Source organism: Metarhizium acridum (assembly GCF_019434415.1).
Source record: "Metarhizium acridum strain ARSEF 324 chromosome Unknown scaffold_1, whole genome shotgun sequence".
Classification (NCBI taxonomy): Eukaryota; Fungi; Ascomycota; class Sordariomycetes; order Hypocreales; family Clavicipitaceae; genus Metarhizium; species Metarhizium acridum.
In genome coordinates this window covers 689,886-704,218 of record NW_027094015.1, presented here as the reverse complement: position 1 = coordinate 704,218, position 14,333 = coordinate 689,886, and positions in this window count along the sequence as shown.

Sequence of the window (14,333 nt, the reverse complement as noted above, 5' to 3'; positions counted from 1 at the left end):
GCTAGGGCTAAGCTAATAGTAGCCTTACCCTTAAGCTTATTACGTAGTTTTTAAAGAATAGCTATATTAGCCTTTAATTAAGCTAAAAACTAAAACCAAATTAAAGCTAAAGTTAAGGGTATAATAGGGGTATACACTTAAGGCTTAAAAGTATTAATAAGCTTAGTAAGCTTATTTTAGAGTTAAGGTAAAATTAAATGGGTCTTAATATTAATAAAATCCTAAGAAGTATAGGTTAACATATAAGAATAATAAGATTATAAGCTAGGGTTAAATTAAACTTAACTTACCTTTAGGTAAAGATAATTATAAACCTAATAATTAAAGTAAGTAATAATACTAAATTCTATAAGAGTTAATAAAGCTAAGCTAAAGCTAAAGTATAAGAATAATCTTATTAAAGATAATATAATAAAGATAAGCTTAGCTCTTCTTTATATTAGTAATAACTTAAGCTATATAAGATAAGTATAGAATTTAATACTAAGCGTTAACCTATATAAATATTAATATAATATTAGGTTAGAGTAAAATAGGGGTACTTATAGTAACCTTTTACTTAATAGCCTTTTTCTTTTAGGTAAGTGTAAGTATCTTACCCTTAAAAGAGCTATTCTTTTATAGTTAAGTTAATATTACTATTAAATTAAAGTTAATTAATTAATTAAGACGTACCTTAAGAGTAACGTTAAGTATAACTATTTTAAAAACGATAAGCTTTTACGAAATATTAATAAAAAGATATTAAGATTAAGCTAAAGTTAAGTAAACGTATAAAGTAAAATAAACTAATATACGATTAAAAATAGCGAATAAGATAAGAGAGAGAGACGCTTAGTATTAAGCTAGCGTTAAATAAAAACTTACCTTAAATTAAAAAAAGCTTATAAAAGCTATATAAGACGAGAAAAAGCTTAAAAAAATAACGCGCGTTAACTAAATTCACCTAAGAAACGCTTAAAAAATAAGCTAATATAAGTATAGCTTTAATAAGCTTATAAAGAGAGCTAAAAGCTATTATAAGGCTAGCTTAATATTAAAGGCTATAAAAAGAGGTTATACGTATAAAAATTAAGGGTTTAAAGAAGAAAGAAAGAAAGGAAAATTAATAGCTTAATTTAAAGCTCTTATAAAGGCTATAATAAGCCTTAAATAGCTAATAATAGTTAGCTAAGCTTAATTAAATAGCCCTAAAAGCAAGGATAAAGTAAAGTTTATTATAATATATTAATTATACTAGAAATATTTAAGATATAGTATTATACTAGGCCTAAAATAATATAGTATAATATAACGCTTAAAGGAAACTACGTGATAGCCTTAAACACCTAAATACTAGAATAGTTACTTAATTAGCGTATTAAAGTTAACCTAAACTTAGCTTAAACCTTTACTATACACGCTTTAATAAACTATTACTAGAATAGCTAGCCTAATAAGTACCTTTAACCTATACGATTGTAACGCGCACACGGAGTTACCTATAAAGAGGGACCGAATCGGGCACCGCGTATAGGGAGTTACCTGTGAAGAGGGACTAAATCGGGTCCGCTTATATTCTAAAACGGGGTATAAATCCCTACTAATTCTAGTTTAAATCCTATAAGTATTATTACGTGAGAAGCGAGTATAAATTAAAGCTAAAACCCTTAATAAATAAGTATAAAAGAATTAATTTAAATATTAAATAATTTAAATAAGTTTTAGTCTTATATTATTAAAAGACCTAAGAATAAAGTTCTTTTCTAATTCCTTACCTAATTATCTTATATCCTAGGTTTATCCTAATCAGAGCATTGACAAGAAAACTACATTTTCATTTTTTAAAAAAGCTTAAATAATTAATAAATCTAATAAAATACTTGAATTATAATAATAAATACATAAAATAGCTAATATTATAGTTCATCAGCTTATTTAGAAAAGTGGGTCCCTTTAGCTTTTTGTAAGCTTAAAAACTAGATTATATAGTTTTCTAAAAACTTACTACACTACACTACACTATAAAAACTATAAAATGTAGTTTTTGAAGTTTTAGGCTTATAATAGTATATAAGGACCCACTTTTTTATTATAAGCTTATAATTTTAGATTTATGCTAGTTATTCGTAAAACTTATAATTCTATAAGTACTTTATTAGATTTAATATAATTTTTTATATTTGAAACTACAAAAACTACAAAACTACAAAACTACACTACTTCCAATACTCTGATCCTAATAATTCCTAAAACTTCTTTATATAATTACCTTTAAAAAGATAATAAGAACTTAAGGATAAAGCTATACGTTATATAGTAATATATTAGAAGAAGAGATATCTATTATATCCCTTACGCGTAAATTATTTACTCTCTTAACTCTTATTAAGTACTTTACTATAATTACGCGAGAGGCGTAGCTAAAGAAGCACTTACGTAAACTTAAGCGAATTTAAGAACTTAAAGCTTAAGAGTAAGAGTTACTTTAAAACTTATTCTTAAATAATAAGGGGAGGTTCTTAAAATAATAAGACTTCTTCTTCTTAAAAGAAGATTAGGGTTTAAAGATTTAAATTAAAAACCTCTTTAAGTTATCCCTTAATATAAATTAAAGAAAAAGAGATAATTAATTAAATAACCTTTAATACACTTTTAAGGGTACCTTAAGAAAGTTTAAGAAGAATTACTTTTAAATCTTATATATAATTATATAAATAAAAAATAAATATTATTTTTAATAGAATTAATATATTAAGAAAGTAAAGGCGCGTAATTTAAACGTGAATATTAATTAAAAAAAAATTTAAAGTATAAATCTTAAATCTTATTTAAGATTTTATTTATTAAAATATAATTATAATATAATAGTTAAAAGGTATATATTAAAGAGAAGACTAATCTCTCTAAGACTTTTACGTATACTTAAACTTATTAAAAAAGTACTTCCCTTACGTCTTAAAGGCGTAATAAGCACTTAACTTCTTCATAAAACTCTACCCTTACCTTTAAAACTATATTAAAATATATGTATTAAGTATACTAAAAACTTAAAAGAGAATTATAGCTCTTATTACCTGTTTTTAGAATAATATAAAAGGTAAGCGAAATAATAAGCGGCTCTAAAACGAGAACCTAAATAAAAGGCCCTTTAAGGTGCCTTAAAGAAACCTTAAGGACTCTTCTTTTAGGAGAGAAAGTAATTAAAAAAGGTTCTTAAAACCTAATTAAAGGCGTTTTTTACGTTAAAACTTATTCTAAAATAAAGATAAAAAGAAGGTTAATAGTAAAGAGAAAAAGAATTTTACCTACTAGAAGTATAATAGTAATAAATATCTTTAAATTAAATACCTTAAGAGGGGAAAGATTAATAATATAAAAACTTAAGATAAAAAGAGGGAAAACGAGAAGAACACCGTAAAAAAAGAGAACTAATTATAAATAATACCTAATTTATAACTAATAAAGACTATATTCGGGTAAAAGCTAGCCTTATAATATAAGCTATAATTTAAGAATAAAAATTAATACTTATTAAAGTAACTCTAAATACTAGGGCTAAAGTAAACTTAATTAATATTATCTTAATATAATATATAAAACTATACCGCTTAAATAAGATTCTATTAAGCCTTAAGGTACCTAATAATATTTATTTATAAAAGCTAAGAGTATAAAAGATACCCCTAGCTCTTATAAATTTACGAGGGAAATAAAGAAAGTTCACCTAAATCTATTATATAATACTAGATATAAGTGAGAATCTTCTCTTACTTAAAATACTAGCTCTTAAAAATAAGAATATTACTATAAATATAAGGTTATAATAATAATAGTATAATATAAAGAAGAGCGAATATAAGGTAATCCTAATATATAAGTTTAAAAGGGAAGCGTAAAATCGCGTATACGTTTTTACCGTATTTAAAGTAAAAGAGGTAATACTACTATAAGAAAATAGTACTAAACCCTTTTTAAAAGTAACGCTTTTATTACTAATATTACGGGAATATATTAACGTTTTTAAAGATAAAAAGGCGAGAGAACTACTATTATATTACCTAATTAATTATATAATTAACCTAGTAAAAGAAGAATTACCTTTATATAAACCTATATACCTGCTCTTATTAAAGGAGCTAGTAATATTACAAGACTATTTAAATAAAAACCTAAAGGTAGGCCGAATTTAATACTTTAAAAGCCTAGTAGGGGTATTAATTTTATTTATACTAAAAAAGAATAAGACGCTTTACCTTTACGTAAACTATTAAGAATTAAATAAAGTTAGTATTAAAAACTAATAGTTACTCCCCTTAATTACTAAGATATTAGACCGAATATAAGAAGCTAAGGTATTTTTAAAACTAAATATTAAGAAAGCTTATTATTAGATTAAAATTAAGGAAGAGAATAAATAAAAAACCGCTTTTTAAATATAATATAAGCATTTTAAATACTTAGTAATACCTTTTAAGTTAATTAACGCACCCACTACATTCTAAAGTTATATAAATTAAGCGTTATAAGGCTTAAATAATATTATTTATATTATATACCTTAATAATATCTTAATATTCTTTAAAACGAAGAAGAAATATAAAAAACACTTAATATAAGTGTTAAAACAAATAAGAAACGTAAGGTTATACGCTAAATTATTGAAGTGTAAATTCTTTTAACCCTAAGTGAAATTCCTAGGGTTTATTTTATTAGTAAAAGGGATCTCTATAGATTTTACCTAAATTAAAACTATTATATCTTAGCTAAAACCTAAAAGTTACTATAATATATAAGTATTCTTAGGGTTTTATAACTTCTATTAATACTTTATTAAAGTATACTCCCACGTAATAGCCTTATTAATAGCTTTACTAAAAGGGAGTAAAAACGAGTGAAAACTAAGAAGTATAGAACTTAATTAAGAGGAAATAAAGGCGTTTTACGCCTTAAAGAACGCCTTTATAAAAGCCCTATTATTATAGTATTTTAATTCTAATTAGTAAACCTAAATTAAAATAAATGCATTAATCTTTATAATCGCAGCGATTTTATCGTAATTTAAAGACGATAGAAAATAGCACCCTATTACCTTTTAGTCGCGAAAATTATAAGATATAAAGACCTATTATAGCACGTTTAATTAGGAGATACTAATAATTAAGAACGCATTTAAATATTAATAATATTATATAAATAATATAATAAAGCTAATTAAGGTTTTAATAGACTATTATAACCTATAAACATTTATAAGTAATAAGTAGCTAAATAGAAGATAGTTCTAATAATATTTATACTTAACCCCTTTTAACTTTATAATTAAGCACTAAGTAAGAAAAAGAAACCTTACTAATACGCTATTAAAATAGCTAAACTACGCGAAGAGACCGCGTAAAGATCCTATAATTTTTAAAGGAATTTATATAAAGATAACGTAAGTAAATAAAGCGCTTATTAGATTTATTTAAGTATAAAAATATAATTTATTATTTTTAAATAAAGCACCTAATTAAGAGAAATATAATGAAAAGCCTTTATTAAAAGAAAGTCTATAAGTTTCTATAGAATCTAATAAGCGTAATAAGATGCCTTTATAAGGGGATTTACCCCCTTTAAGCCGCTAATTTAACCTAGAACTAAGAGGTAGGTTATAACTACTCTTGCTTTAGAAGAAAATTTAAGATATTATAGAACGAGAAGACTCTTATAAAACGAACGTAAATATACCCTTAAGGGATATAATCTTAAATGCGTAAAAAAGAGATCCTTAAATAAAAGCTAAATGTATAAGGATTTATCTTAGTTAAGATTTAGCTAATAAATAGCACTTAAATAATTAAGGAATTTTAATATATTAATTACATGTATAGGTTCTATTAGATAAGGCTATTATTTAAGAATTACTTAGGCTATATTATAATAACCTATTAACTAGGCACTTTAATATAAAAAGAATAGCTAAGCTATTAAAAAGAAAGTTCTATTAAATACATATAAATATAAATGTAAAAGACTACGTAAAGTCTTATATAATATACTAAAGAATTATAGTATAAAGGCACTAGCCCTATAGTAAACTAGAATTACTATTAATTTCTTAAGGCCTATAGGCTAAATTATTAATAGACTTTATAACGGGATTATTAGAGACCCGATATTATAAATAAAACGTTAATATTATCCTAATAATAATAGACTATTATACGAAGTACTTACTATTCTACTATTACAAACTAAGGGTACCTAAAGCAGTTAGCCAGCGTTATAAGCCGCTAGCATACAGACAAGAATGGGGCCTAACGGGATCGCAGGTTACGTGAGGGGATTAAATAGGATTAGTTTAATTTAACTTAATAGATTAAAGGGGATTAACCTAATTTAATACGGGGAATTAACTAGGATCTATTTAATTTAGAACTATAATAGAGAGATAAACGAGTACTTAAGGAGAAGGTATTTCTATAGTTAAATAGTCTAGATCTTTATTAATTAATTTAAGTAATAGTTTTACTATTAAGAGTTATACTCTTAATAGCCTTATTATAATACTACGTAAAAGCTACTTTATAGCATTTAACTTAACTTACTTCTTAAGAAATAAACCTATTATACCTTAAAACCTAAGCTATTATTACATTTTAATTAATTCTATTTAGTAAGTTACCTTAAAACTTTAAGTAATAATAACTTTTAAGATATTTACTTTAAGCGAAAAGACTATTAACTTTAAGGAGATAATAAAGTACCTTTATAATAAGATTATTAAGCTTAAAAAGTAGAATTAATAGCTTTTTAACTAATAGAATAATCTCTACGAAAAACTTAAGGTATAAGAAGAGAAACTTATAGTAGTTTAAAATCTTACACTTATATTCTTTATTAATAATAATAATATACTAAAATTCCCTAAGCTTAAATCATAAAATAGTTATAAGGGTAATATAAGGAACTTTCTTATATAAGCCTAAGCTTACCTATAAGTTAACGAAAAAATTTATATAATACTTAAGTTATAGATTCTTTATATTAGTAACCTTTTAATTAAAAAAGTAATAGAATAGTAGAAGTTAACCCTTCACATATATCTTAAGTATAGCGTTAAAGCTAAAGTAAAAGTTATTTATATTTTCTTTAATTATAAAACCTTTAAAGAATAACTTCTTACTATATTTAAAAATTCTAATAAGTATAAAGAAGCTATATAATAGCTTACTTAACTTAAGTAAACCGGATTTATAGCTTATTATGCTAGGGAATTTAAACGCATTATAGTAAAACTTAACTAGAATATTAAACCTAAAATAAAAGTCTTTTATTAAGAACTTAAAGAAGAAGTGAAGAATAATATTTATTAAGAAAATTATCTTAAGTTATTTAATAACTTTATTAAAATAGTTATTAAGATAAATAACCGTTTATACGAGTAATATTACGAAAAAAGTCACAGGAAATTCAAATTATATACTAGGTTTAATAAACCTAATAATAGTAAGCTACGCTAAACATTAATAGTATACGGGTACTACGCTAAACCTATAAAACTTAACGCTGCGAATAAGAAAAAGGGGAAGACTTATTATAATTATAATAAGACTAAATACTTTATAAATAAATGTAAAGCCTTAAAAAAGCTATAAAAGCTAATTTTTAAAGGTAAGAAGCTTTATACTATAAATTAAAAAGACTTACCCACGCGAAATCTTAGTATAATAAGTAATAAAGAAAGCTTTACGTTAATAAATAATATTAATTTAAATAAAGATTAAGAATTTAAAACCTAATTAATACCTAATAACTTTTAAAAATACTAAATACCCTTACTAAAAAGTAAATCTTTACTAGAATAAATCTAAGAAAAAGAGAATTATTTAATTAAGAAAGATAAACCTAAAATTAAATATAAACTTCTTAATTAAACCTTTTATTACGATAATAATTACTATATACACCTTAATAGTAAGTAAAGTAGTAGATAGTTTCTACGAGAATAAAAGGGAAGGAGAATAACTCTTATAATATAACCGAAATTATAATAAATTAATTTAAAGATATTAAACGAGAAGTTATATTATACTAAGAATAACGTATATACTACCTAAGCTATAACCTTATAATATAAGAAGAAAGGGAACTATATAACTATAAGTAACTTACTTAGCTTAAGTTTAATTAATATAAATAGTAAATTAAGCGATTATTAAGAAAGCTTTAATAATGCGTTAAAGGATAATTGCTAATAATAACGCCTAAAATAACGCGCTAGAGAATAATATAAGAATAGAATTAATAAATTAGAAAATAATAGCTATTATTACAATTAAGACTAATTTCTTAACGGAGATCTAATAGGTCTTTATATACTATAAATATTAGTAATATAATACACCTTATAATTAATATAATTATAATAGAACGAAAGATTTAAGTAATAATTAATAGCGGAGTATAAGGAAATTTTATCTTACTAAATCTCGTTAATAGATTATAATTACCTTAAACACTTAAAGATAAGCCCTATTAACTTATAACTATAAAAGAAACTACGGTAAAGTATAGCTAAGAAGTAATTAACATAAAAGTTACGTAGCTTTTAGTTAATATATAAGGCATAAAACATTAAGTTATATTAAATATTATAATAATCTTAAAATATAATATTATATTAGGGATACCCTAGTTATAAGCAAGTAATTTATAAGTTAATTAAAGAACCAGCTAACTTTAATAGAATTTACTAGAATACGGTTATAAAGTAAAGAGTAGCCTATAAAGAGCACTTTATTTAAACTATAATAGGCCTCTAAGAATATACGTAATTACTAGAGAGCTTAAAGCTAAGATAATAGAGATTCTTAAGAAATACTTAAAGTATAGTAAGCTATTTAATAAAGAGCTAAAAATAAAACTATTAGAGTATTTATATTAGGATTATAAGATTAAACTTTAACTTAATATTAAATTAACGTTTAATAAAATTTATTCTTAAAACCTTAAGTAAGATAAGGCGCTTAAAAAGTATTTAAAGAATATACTATAAAAGGGATATATACGACTATTAAAGTCTTTAATAGGATACTTAATCTTATAGGTATTAAAGAAGAACGGGAAACTATAACTATATATTAATTACTAATACTTAAATAAGATTATAATTAAGAATTAATACCTATTACCACTTATAATAGAAATTAAAGATAAAGTTAAAAAAGCTAAATGGTTTACTATACTTAACTTAAAAGAAGCTTATAACCTTATATAAATAAAAGAAGGCTATAAGTAAATAATAGCATTTTAAACTAGTAAAGAATACTACGAATATCTAGTAATACCTTTTAGGCTTATTAATATACTAGTAACCTTTTAAAGAATAATTAATACGATCTTATAAAAATAACTAAGAGTATTTATAGTTATATACCTTAATAATATTCTTATTTACTTAAATACCCTTAAGGAATATAAATAATATATATATAAGGTATTATAAACTTTATAGAATAATAAACTCTTAATTAAAGCCTTAAAATACTAGTTCTACTAGAATACTATATACTTTTTAGGGTACGTGCTTATATATAAAGAAATATAAATAAGCTTAAATAAGATTAAAACTATTAAGAAATAGCTTATATTAAAGAATCTAAAGAAAGTTAAAGAATTTATAGTATTTATAAACTTTTACCGTAAATTCTTAAGCGAATATAAAGATATCTTATAATCTCTTATAAACCTAATAAAGAAAGAAGTTAGCTTTTAATAAAATAAATTAAAAGCTATAACATTTTAAAAGATAAAAGATTTAATTACGTTAAAACCTATATTAAAAGCACTTAATTAAAATAAACCTTATAAGCTTAAAATAAACGCCTTAAACTTTATATTAAGCGAATAGCTTAAATAACGAGATAATTAAGGAAGATTATACCTAGTTATATTCTTCTTAAAGAAACTCTATAAACCTAAACTTAATTATAGGATTTATAATAAAGAACTTATAGCTATTATTAAGTGCTTTAAAGAATAAAGATATTATCTTATAAGAGTAAAGTATTAAATTAAGGTTTATATTAACTATAAGAATCTTATATTATTCTTAATTATAAAGGATTTAAATAAACGATAGATTAAATAGTATAAAACCCTTACGAATTATAACTTTAAAATTATATACTATAAAGAATCTAAAAATAAAAGAGTAAACGCGCTTAATTAAAGAGAGAACTTAAAATTAAATAAGTAAGTAAGTAATATACCCTTATTACGCGCTATTAAGGATAAGAACCTTATACTAAGCACCTAAGAAATTAATATAACCTAGTAAGTTAAGCTAAATAAAACATAGATATATTAAATTATATTATACATTAATAATAATAGTTATTTAAATAATTAAGAAATGAAAACGCATTTATTTAAGGAAGGTAAAACCTTCTTATATAATAAATAGTAGTATATTCCTAGTATACTTTAAGAATAGCTTATTAAGAAAATATACGAGCACCTATTACACGAATATTAGGGTGTAAGGAAAACGATTAGTAGGCTAAGAAGATCGTATAACTTCCTAGAAAGTAAAAAAATAGTATAAGAAGTTATTAAGAAATGTAACACGTGTAATAAAGTAAAATTAACGTAACACGTATTATATAAAGAATTATAACTAATATTACCACTTAAAAGAGTATAGTAAACTATTATAATAGACTTTATCGTTAAACTATTAAAGTTAAAAGAACCTATAATAAAAGTAGCTTATAATAGTATCTTAATTATTATAGATAAACTCATAAAATACGCCTATTATATTCTATATAAGAAATTAAGTAATATTAAGGACTTAACGTATATATTCTTTAAAATAGTTATTATATAATATAAATTACTAATAAAGCTTATATTAGATTATAATAAATTATTTACCTTAAACTTTTAAAAATACCTTATAAAAACCATAAAGATTAAATAAAGCTTATTAACGGTATTCCACCTATAATTAAATAGGTAAATAGAAATCTTAAACTAAATACTTAAATAATATTTGTAAAGCTATATTAACTACTAATAGAATAATTAGGTAAAATGGCTACCACTAGTATAATAGGCTTATAATCAGACCTCTAAATGTATTGTATTTTTTGTATTTTTTACTATACTGTATTGTATTGTATTGTAATGTAATATATTACAATACATTACAAGATTAGAATACCTATAAATGTATTATAAGGCTATAAAATATCTAATATTATAAATAAATGCTTATATAAGCATATTATATATTAAAATAAAGCTAAAAATCACGTGATTTTAGATCTTTAAAAATTAACCTTAAAATGTGGATATTAAGCGAGATATTAAGCTTTAAAGTTATGTCTTAAAATAAAAAGTAAGTAAAGCGGGGCGAATTTTCAATTGCTTATAACTTTTTAATGTAGTAACTTATAATAGTAAAAAGTGGAGCATTTTAAAGAGCTGATTTAGCTCTTTTAAATGATATAAAATTTTTCCTTATAACCCTTATAATTAGCCTTATAATTTTAAGTTAAAAAAACAAGGGTCTTTTTTCCTTAAAATACATTTATAGGTATTTTACTAATGTAATGTAATGTATTTAAATACAATACACGAAAATACAATACAATACAAAATACAATACACAATACACTTGTATTTACTATATTTGTAAGAGCTCTGCTTATAATAGCTCTAAGATTAATAATATAAAGATATTACTATTTAAGGTAAATTATAGATTTAACCCTATTATTAAAACATATACGATACAGAGCATTGACAAAAAAACTACACTACATGTAGTTTTTTAGTGTAGTTTTTAGTGTAGTGTAGTTTTTGTAGTTTTAGTGTAGTTTAACTACACTACAACTACATTTATAGTGTAATGTGTAATTATAAAGAGAAATTTTTAATTATAAATATAACGTTAATTATAAGACTTATAAGGTTATAATTATTATACCTTAATAGAGCTAATTTAGCTCTTTATAATGCACTAATTTTTATACGTATAGCTTATAAATTAAGCGAGTTATAATAGGTTAAATCTTAGCTAAAAATTAAGATCCACTTTTTTTAAATAAGAGACTAAAAGCTTAATATCTCGCTTAATATCCACATTTTAAGGTTAATTTTTAAAGATTTAAAATCACGTGATTTTTAGCTTTATTTTAATATATAATATGCTTATATAAGCTTTTTTTTAGTAAAACTTTTTTATAATAAAATTTAAAAATAAAAAAGTTAAGTAAGAAATATAAAATCTATTATAATATAAGAAATAATATATATAAAAAGAAAGTATAAAATATTATTTTATATGAAAAATTTTAAGGTATTTAAATATATTATTTATAACTTTAATATATTTCTTATAACTTTAATATTTAATATTTTATATTTAAGTTATAGGGTAATATTATAAATATTATTATTTTATAAGATATTTATATATAAATAATAGAAATTTTTAATTTATTATATTAAATATATTTTACTTATAATAATAATATAAAATAATACTTGCTTACTTAATATAATTCCCTTATAATTCCCTTTTATTTTATTTTTATTTTATTTTTATTAGTTTTTTAATCCCTGTTTTTAGCTTATTTAAGCTAGCTAATCCCTGCTTACTAATATTAATATTAGTAAGTAAATGTAGCTCTATTTTAGCTTACTAATTATATTAGCTAATAATAGCTTATAAATTAATTAACACTACACATTACACTAATTTTTAAAATGTAATGTAGTGTAGTAAAACTACACTACACTACACTACACTAAAATTCACTAAAAACTACAAAACTACACTACTTCCAATGCTCTGATTACAATACATTACAGGATACGAATACCTATAAATGTATTATAAGGCTATAAAATATCTAATATTATAAATAAATGCTTATATAAGCATATTATATATTAAAATAAAGCCAAAAATCACGTGATTTTAGATCTTTAAAAATTAACCTTAAAATGTGGATATTAAGCGAGATATTAAGCTTTAAAGTTATGTCTTAAAATAAAAAGTAAGTAAAGCGGGGCGAATTTTCAATTGCTTATAACTTTTTAAGATAATGACTTATAGTAATAAAAAGTGAAGCATTTTAAAGAGCTAATTTAGCTCTTTTTAATGATATAAAATTTTCCCTTATAACCCTTATAATTAGCCTTATAATCTTTAGTTTAAGAAAACAGGGGTTTTTTTTACTTATAATACATTTATAGGTATTTTAGTTATGTAATGTAATGTATTTAAATACAATACACGAAAATACAATACAATACAAAATATAATACACAATACACTTGTATTTACTATATTTGTAAGAGCTCTGGTTATAAGCTAAAGTTTAAGCTAATAAGACTATAGGTATAATAGTTAATAGCTTAAAGAATAGTATAATATTTATAATAATTATAACGTTCTCTAGAAAATCACGTTAAAATTAAAACCTAAGAGAATAATAATAAACTACTTACCCTATTTAATAGAACTATTTAAAAAGGTAATTTAATACTAGGTTAAATTCGCCTTATTAAGAAATATATGCCTATAAAATAGGTAAGAAATATTAATACGTATTACCATTAAATTAAATACGCTTTCTTAAGTATAAGGGTATAAAGACGTAACCTATACTTAAATTAATTATAATTTAAAGTAAAAGTTAAATATAAAAGTACGTACTAGAGAAGGCAGAGAAAAGCGCGAAGAAAGCTAAGTTAAGGTGCTATAAGAAGGCCCCTAATAGTATACCGCGTTATACGAATTAAAATAGCTGTATTTAAATATAATAATTAAAAGGGTAAAATAAAACGTAATTAAAAGTAATAAGAGTTAATATAGGGAACCTAATAATAATAGTAGTAAGATTTAGGCTAAAAACAGTTAAAATTAATAAATATATACCTGTATTTTACGCTAAAGTTTTACTAATTATAATAAAATATATTCTAGTTTAACGTACCTAAATAAACTATTATTAATCTAGTAATAAAACGACTAGTTAACTATAATATTAATATAACTTTAAGTTAAAAATATAACTTATAATATTAACGCTTTATTATACTAGAAGAAAATGTAAATAAAGTATTATATTAAGTATACATTTAAAATTTAAGCCTAATAAGTATTACTATAATTTATAAGCTAAGAAACGTACACGAATCGTAGGCGTAAATATTAAGTAGTAGTTAAGTATAATAAGAATATAGAATAAATAAGAGCTAAAAAAAGGATTTATACTTAAATAATAAGGAATAAAGCTACTAAGAGAGAAAGAGAAGAGAGATAAAGCTAAAATAAGAAAGGAAAAAATAAG